The sequence below is a fragment of the Xiphophorus maculatus genome, chromosome 15, assembly GCF_002775205.1.
Source record: "Xiphophorus maculatus strain JP 163 A chromosome 15, X_maculatus-5.0-male, whole genome shotgun sequence".
NCBI lineage: Eukaryota > Metazoa > Chordata > Actinopteri > Cyprinodontiformes > Poeciliidae > Xiphophorus > Xiphophorus maculatus.
Window position 1 is genome coordinate 5,346,131 of NC_036457.1, and position 7,826 is coordinate 5,353,956.

The window sequence follows — 7,826 nt, forward strand, 5'->3', positions numbered from 1 at the left end:
CCTGGTTGGACTTTCTCTCAGAACCAGACCCAGACAGGAACAACAGGCAGTTAATGGGTTCAGTCTGGAACCTCCGCTGACCTTTGCCACTAAAGTAATCCGTGCAGCCGTCTGTTCAACTCAAACAACAACCAGACCCGTCCCTGGTCTCGTCTGATCCGCCTGTTTATTCCTAAACTCAACTCGGCCCCGCTGAAACATCATTCCAAGAAAATATCCTGCAAGGTTCAAGAAAGTTCTGGAAAAGTGCCCTTTGGTAATGTTTAGAGCAGGAATCCAGAGAGAACCCAGACAGAATCCAGACAGAACCCAGAGAGAATCCAGACGGAATCCAGACAGAATCCAGACAGAATCCAGACAGAACCCAGACAGAATCCAGAGAGCCGGCGGTTCAGGTCAAAATTAGCTGAAACTGTAACTTTTACTAGAGAAAGTTCTGCTCTGTTTCCAAAAATGTCTGGGGGCAAAGCATCTTTCTGTTGGACTGAAAGACTGAAAGACTGTGCTGATGATAAAAAGCTCTACAGTACTATGTCACCAGGTGACCTTTGACCCCATCCAGGCACTAAACAGATGCTTAGAACAGATAAATGCGTGGATGTGCCAAAGCTTTATCCAGCTAAACAGAAACAAAATGAAGTTATTATCTTAGGACCTAAAGAGGAACAATCTAGAGCTATAGATCCAGAGTTATAGATCTAGAGTTATAGATCTAGAGTCAACACACAACTTCAGTAATTACAACTAAAAAGCGGCGATCAGGCCGAAACCTGGGAGTAGTGATGACCTCTGACCTGACCCTTGGGTTCTAGAGTGACCCTTCTAGCAGCTGCAGAACATTTCCAGGACCAGAGGACTAAAGTCTCAGACCAGAGAAACTTTGATTCCTGCAGCAGCGTCGACTCTTCACAGGTCTGATTGACAACCCAACGGTCCAGAACGCTGCTGCTGAAGTTCTGACTAGAACCAGGAGGATAGAGACACCGCCTGGTTCTACACCATCTAGTTCTTCACCACCTGGTTCTACTCCAGCAGAACTTCCTTCTGCTGGAGTCACTCTGATGTTTGGAGTTTGTTTCCTGAAGTGACCAACATCATCTGATGCACACTAGAGGGAAGATGCACCGCCTGCGTTGTTGCTGCCATGGTGAAGCGACGCTGGAGGTTCTGCAGGTTCTGCAGGTTCTGCAGGTCCACGTTTCTCTCGCTCGGCTCTCGTTGAGCTTCATGTCAGCGGAGCAGCAGCTGCTGTTGGTCTGCAGACTAATGATGTTTTCCAGACTTAAATTGTCTTTTAAATAATTTTCAAACTGGCCTGTTTATAATATTTAACGGTCAGGAATCCTATTATGTTTTGGGCTCCTGGCGGCAGTGCAGGGATTGGCTGCTTACAGCAATCTCCTCCAAATAACAAAGGTTAGCTGAGCTGTTATTAAAGCAGCAGAACCTCCTCATATGTTTCCAGTGGCGCGTCTGTCAATCACTGCAGCTTCCTGCATCGCGGATTCAGACGGCGTCCTCCTCTCTGTCCCATGGGACGGTGTCCTCCTGTCTGTCCCGTGGGACGGCATCCTCCTGTCTGTCCCGTGGGACGGCATCCTCCTGTCTGTCCCGTGGGACGGCGTCCTCCTGTCTGACCCGTGGGACGGCGTCCTCCTTATTCCTGTTGCATGTGATGCTAACAGATCCACGGTCTGTTTTCAGTCTGACATACTCATCTCTCCGGAGCAGCGGGTCGGATCCGACAGCAGTGACATCATGATTCACCACTCCAGAACCGTTTGACGGATCGGTACCAGAACTATTTGTTGTTAAAAGGTCAGCAGCAGCTGCAGTTCTTCATCAGGAAAGTTTGGAAACCAAACATGATGGAAACGCCTGGACCTGACCAGACTGAACCCAGTGGACCCAGAGAGAGCTACCAGTTCCTCAGAGCGCGCCCAACTCCATGACAACCAGGTGCGAAGGTCAGAGGTCAGCGTTAGCCCTGGACTCTGACTTCCACCCAGCTTCCTCTGTACATCGCCGGTCAGGTTTCCTAGAGCTTTACGCAGTCATGGATCCTGACCAGTAGCCCCGCCCATCTGGTGTGTGGCCACGCCCACTTGCTGTATAGCCCCGCCCATCTGACTTCTTGTCCTGCCTCCAAACTGGTTCTCAGCCCATGTTGTGGACCGAGGGATCAAAGCTCTGACTGAACATTTTGCTGGTTAGATGCTGGTTTCCTCCTGGATGGTATTAACACTCTTCAGTGTGGAAGTTCTTGCTGAGGGAGGAAGACCCAGTGTTGGTCCTCCGCAGTATCAGTGAGCTGATCCAATGTATCCAATGGAGAAGCTTCTGCAGGAAACAGGAAGCAGGAAGCTGACTGTATAAGGAATTGGACTGTGACATCACACTACAATATTCAGAAAGCATGGTGTTCCTTTAAGGCAGTCTGGTTCTGGTTCTAGTTCTCCTCACATGTCCGACTGTCTCCAGCAGCGCCTGCTTCTTGTTTCTCTGCTGGTTCTTCTGCTGCAGTTCTTTCAGGTTCCTCCTTCTTCTTCTGGGTTTTCTTTGAGGCTTCCCGGTACAGAGACACGAACTGGACCTTCTGCATGTCCGTGAGGGGAGACCGGCTGCTTCTGTCCTGAATGTCTCTGCGTTGTCCAGTGAGGACAGGATGCTGTCCACACTGGTTTTCCAGACTGGAGCCTTGGTGGTTCCTGACCAGGACAGTAAATCAGCTGGTTGGAGCCTTGCTGCAGCAGCTGCTACAGCTTCATCACTCACCGGATCAATGTGGAACCGGTCCAGCCTGCTGAGTCGTCCATCACCGGCTCAGCTGGACGCAGCTCGTCTTCATGACTCTGCCCGGCCCCCCGCCGAGTCCGGCCTCTGGTCTCCACATCTGAGAGGCGTTTAGCTCCTGGCTGTTTACTGAGAGCAGAGGAATATTTGCAGCGGTGGGTCAGCGGGACGCTGCGTGAGCTGAGAGTTTATTTCTGACCTGCTCAGACACAAAACAAACTCATTTCTGTCATCAGAAAAGATGGAGAGAGAAACTGCTGGCATATTGGCTTCTCTCCCAGCCATCACTCCTGAACCCTGCATTTTTACAGAGAGCAATTTCCTCCGCGGTTTGAGCAGCAGATATCTGCAGTGATTCAGCAGCAGCTTCAAGCTCTCAGCTCAGGATAAAGAGCTGCTGCGGTGGAGCTGCGCCGCCTCTTATCAGCCTCCTGCTGCGTGATCGCAGCGCCTCGGCCGCTGGACTGTAAATGTCAAGATATTGAGGAAGCTCTGGGAAGACGCCTGGAAAGGAAACTTTATCTGGGACGGAGTTATTTGATGTCCTGAACCGGCGTCCATGTTGAGCTGAGGACAGATAAAGACACCAAACATGGACGCCAGTGAAACACGCAGAGTTCTCATTAGCTCATATTCTCATTAGCTGTATTATCATACAAGAGACCTGGGATGACAGGAAGCAGAGACAGGAAGCAGGAAGCAGGAAACAGAGGCAGAAAACAGGAAGCAGAAAACAGGAAGCAGAGACAAGAAGCAGAGACAGGAAGCAGGAAGCAAACAGGAAGCAGAGACAGGAAGCAAGAAGCAAACAAGAAGCAGAGACAGGAAGCAGGAAGCAAACAGGAAGCAGAGACAGGAAGCAAGAAGCAAACAAGAAGCAGAGACAGGAAGCAGGAAGCAAACAGGAAGCAGAGACAGGAAGCAAGAAGCAAACAAGAAGCAGAGACAGGAAGCAGGAAGCAAACAGGAAGCAGAGACAGGAAGCAGGAGCCTGAAGCTCCTCCAGGGAATCGTCTGACATATTAAGATTCTCAGTTTCAGGATTCAAATCATCTCATTAAATTAAATGATGTATTTTCACTTCTGGAAACCTAATAATTGTGTTGTCATGGTGACGAAAGACAGGCGGTAATTCAGCCGTCAGTCAGAGCGAGGCTGAATCTGACTGAGCTAGAAAGCGACAAATAATCTGGCCCGGTTCTGGTCTCCACTCGGCCCGGTTTCATCACTTCTCGTTGAAACTTGAGAGGGAAACTGACTTCCTGTTGAGTCTTTCTCTGAACTGCAGCTGCCACTCCTGGGAGGAGAAGGAGGAGGAGGAGGAGGAGGAGGAGGAGGAGGAGGAGGAGGAGGAGGTCGCTGTGAACTGCAGCTTCTGGAGAGTCAGAAATGATCCTTCCTCCTCCTCCTCCTCCTCCTCCAGGCTGAGCAGCATCATAAACGACGGTCTTCTGAATCATGTCCAGCTGGTTCAGGCTGATGGCTCGCTGGCCTCTGATAAACGTCACAGGAATTACAAAAAGCTCTTCAGACCAAGTTTAGAAATCAGGGAACATTTCTCCAGTCCAAGTGATCAGAATCTGAACCAGGGAGTTTCCTGATCTCTCTTTCCTCCAGCAGAGATTTCTGCAGTTCAGGAATTAGACTGCAGAGTCTTCAGCAGCTTCTGCAGGACTTTGATTGACATGAATGAAAGCCCCGCCTACTTTATGATGACCACTCCCACTGCATGGTAACCCCGCCCACTTTTGAGGCAATTGCACTCTTCTCAATGCCTTTACTGGTTCCTGTCCCTCTTCCTCATCTTCCTCTTCCTCCTCAGCTGACTCTCCTTGTCTGCTATCAAACACCAACAATAATAACCTTGATCAAATTTCGCAAACAATTCATGAAAATCAACTTGAGGAAATTGCTAAACACAGGAATTGAATTATTGACTTTATTTGTATTTGTGTTGCTCTGATATAAAAAGCTGCATATTAACGACCAATCAGAAGCCTCTATATGACGTTTGGTTTGAACCTGAATGTTTCTGTTTGCTCCGGAGAAACGGGAGGATTTTTCTGGTCAGTATCGATCGACATTAATTGATCCAGCAGATGAATTATTGATCTGTCCTGAACACAAACATTTCCCAGTTGGATGATGGAGTCATGTGACAGAGCTGCTGGGGGCGGGGCATCAGACCGACCCGGGTAGTGGGGAGTGATGCTGTGGGCTGTGCTCTCTGATCTGAGCTCATTCGCTGGCTGAACGTTTCCAACATGGCCGACAGTTTTCATCCTCACTTCCTCTGATGACGGGTCAACATTTGGTTGCCTCGGGTCGGTCGCAGCAACATCAAATATCCTTGATTTATTGACACCAAGCTGGTTCTGCTGGTTCTGCTTGGCCAGAACTGTCCAGAACCAGGAACCCGCCGCTTGTTGTCCCAGCAGGATTTCTGCTGTTGGACAGAAGCTGATGGATGCTGAGAGCCGCGTTCGGGTCAGAACCACCAGAAGGAGAGCAGCTGATCTAAACTCCATGCAGCAGCCATCAGCCTGGACATCAGATGGAGCTCAGCATGATACTGCCACCACCAGTACAGCTGGTGGAGCATTCTGAGCCTCTAGTTGGTTTTCTGTTGTTTTATGGTCTTGACTTTTGATGCATCTTTCCATCTGCAGCTCCGTCGCTGTCCTGGACTGCAAGACAACAACGGATGAAGGTGGGACGATTTCTGTTCTGTCCTCCTCAATATTTTTACACAGTAAATAGAAATGTCTGTAATAACTCAGATTTACTGTTGACTTTAATAAACTGCACATTAATTTAAGGACCTAAATTCCCTGTTTTGTGTTTTCAGGGTTTCTCTGATGCATGTTAATAATCTGCGATGCAATCTGGGCTGTTTTCCTGCTAACTGACCCGTTTCTGTCCAACATTCAGCAGAAGTGGTGAAAACTGCAGTAATCAGATCAGACACGTTCAGAGAGAAAAGTCTGAAATGTTAGAGATTTTTATTGATTCCTGTTCATCTGCAGCTGGTTTGTGATCCACCGGAGCAGCAGAGGATCCTCACTGAGCCGGTCCAAGCTTCTCATTCCGGAGCTGCAGCAGACGGCTGCAAGCTAAAATGGCTCCTTTCATTCAGAGGCGGCCATGTTTGATGCATGAAGGGGAAATAAGGTGACTGCTCTCAGAATAACATCATTTTCACAATCAAATACAATAAAAATTCTCTTAAAAGGAGCAAATTGTGAAAATGTCATAAAGATAAATATGACTGAACAGAAAAACCATGAAATGTGGTTTAAACAGCAGATCTGTAGTTAATGATGTGATCTGTGGGGAACAGAAACCTGCAGGATTATGTTCCTATAAATGAATCAAGCCTTTGTAATTATTTACATTTTCACACATTTATTCATGAATCCTATTCCCATTAATAGCTGCAGATCTTTTGAACATCTAAGCTTTTCTTTTCCTCATCCTGCTTATAAAGCATGAAAACCATTTTTGTTTATAAGGAAACATTGGAAAAATAGTCAACTGCTGCATAAAAAGACTTTTCCAGTTTTTCACCATTAATGGATAAGAATAATAATTCTAAGGTTATGACTTCATAAATTACAGACTTTTATCTGATCTTCCCTCCTCAAATCTTGTGAAAATAGTAAATAGAGTCAATCAAGTGTGAGCATTTAAATGGTAACGAGATGTTAGAAAACTTTCAGTCAATCAGCTCTGCTGAAAGTCACTAATGATATTCTCCGGTCCTCAGATAACGGACTTGTGCCTGTTCTGGTTCTGTTTGGTCTTGGTTCTGGTTCTGATCCAGTTTACCACAACATTCTGTTAGAACTACCAGAACACATCTGAGAGGAACAAACGACACCAGAACTGGGATCTGATTGGTTTCAATCAGATCCCAGTTTGTTCCTGTGAATAATTAATGTTCCTCACACTCCAGGGTCACTAGAGGAGTACCACAGGGCTCAGTGCTTGGGCTAATTCTCTTTAATTTATATATATATATATATATATGCTTCCAATAGGAAAGCTAATCAGACAGGATGGGATAAATGTTCACTGTTATGCTGATGATATGCAGCTTTATCTAAACTTGATGAATCCAACCCACTGGTTCGATCACAGATTAAAAGCTGGATGGTTTAAACTTTCTTCTTTTAAATTCTGAAAAGACAGAAGTTGTTTTTCGATCAGAACTTCTGAAAGAGAACCTGCTGAGTCATCACCGCATCTGGATGCCATTAAATTACCCTTCAATAATAAAGAACCTCTGTGATATTTTTCATCAGGTTATGTCATTTAAATCCCATTAAGAAGATTTTAGCATCTCCTTCTTTCATCTCCGGAATATTGCCACAATCATAAACATCCTGTCCAGGAGAGAAACTGATCCTGCATTTGTTCCTTCAGGCTTCACTGCTGCAGCTCTTCACCATCAGGAAAAATCCAGAAAACAAAACCCTTCGTCCGAAACGCTGCTGCCAGATTCTGACGACGATTAGAAACAGAGATCATAGTTTAGCTTTGCTTCATTGGCTCCCTGTGAAATCCAGATTATAATTCCAGATTCTCAGATATAATCATCCATGGGTCCAGACGTCCACCACAGAGGACAATGCGTGGCTTTAAGCTGTGAAAGAAGCTCACACTGATGGGTCCCATCGGATCTATGAGCAGCAAGCAGAGGAATCGCAGCCGGTAACAACCAGCAGAAACACCGTGATGCTCTGACACCAGGTTGGTTCTGAACCGGCTGAAGGAAATAAAGACAGCTGAACGTTGATCGAGTGAGATCCTTCTGGATCCACCAAACTGAAACTGGATTCTGCAAATCCAGACAAACTCATCTAGAGCCGCATCCTCAGTCAAAAACCTCCAGTCCCTTCCCTTCTGGGATCAAGGGTCAGGAGAAGGCCTTGAACCTGAGTACTGGTGCTCTGGGATGACCTGTGGGACCCATCGGAGGCCCTCACTGAGGAACCAGAACTGGTCCATGAATAAATCCAACATTATTTTAA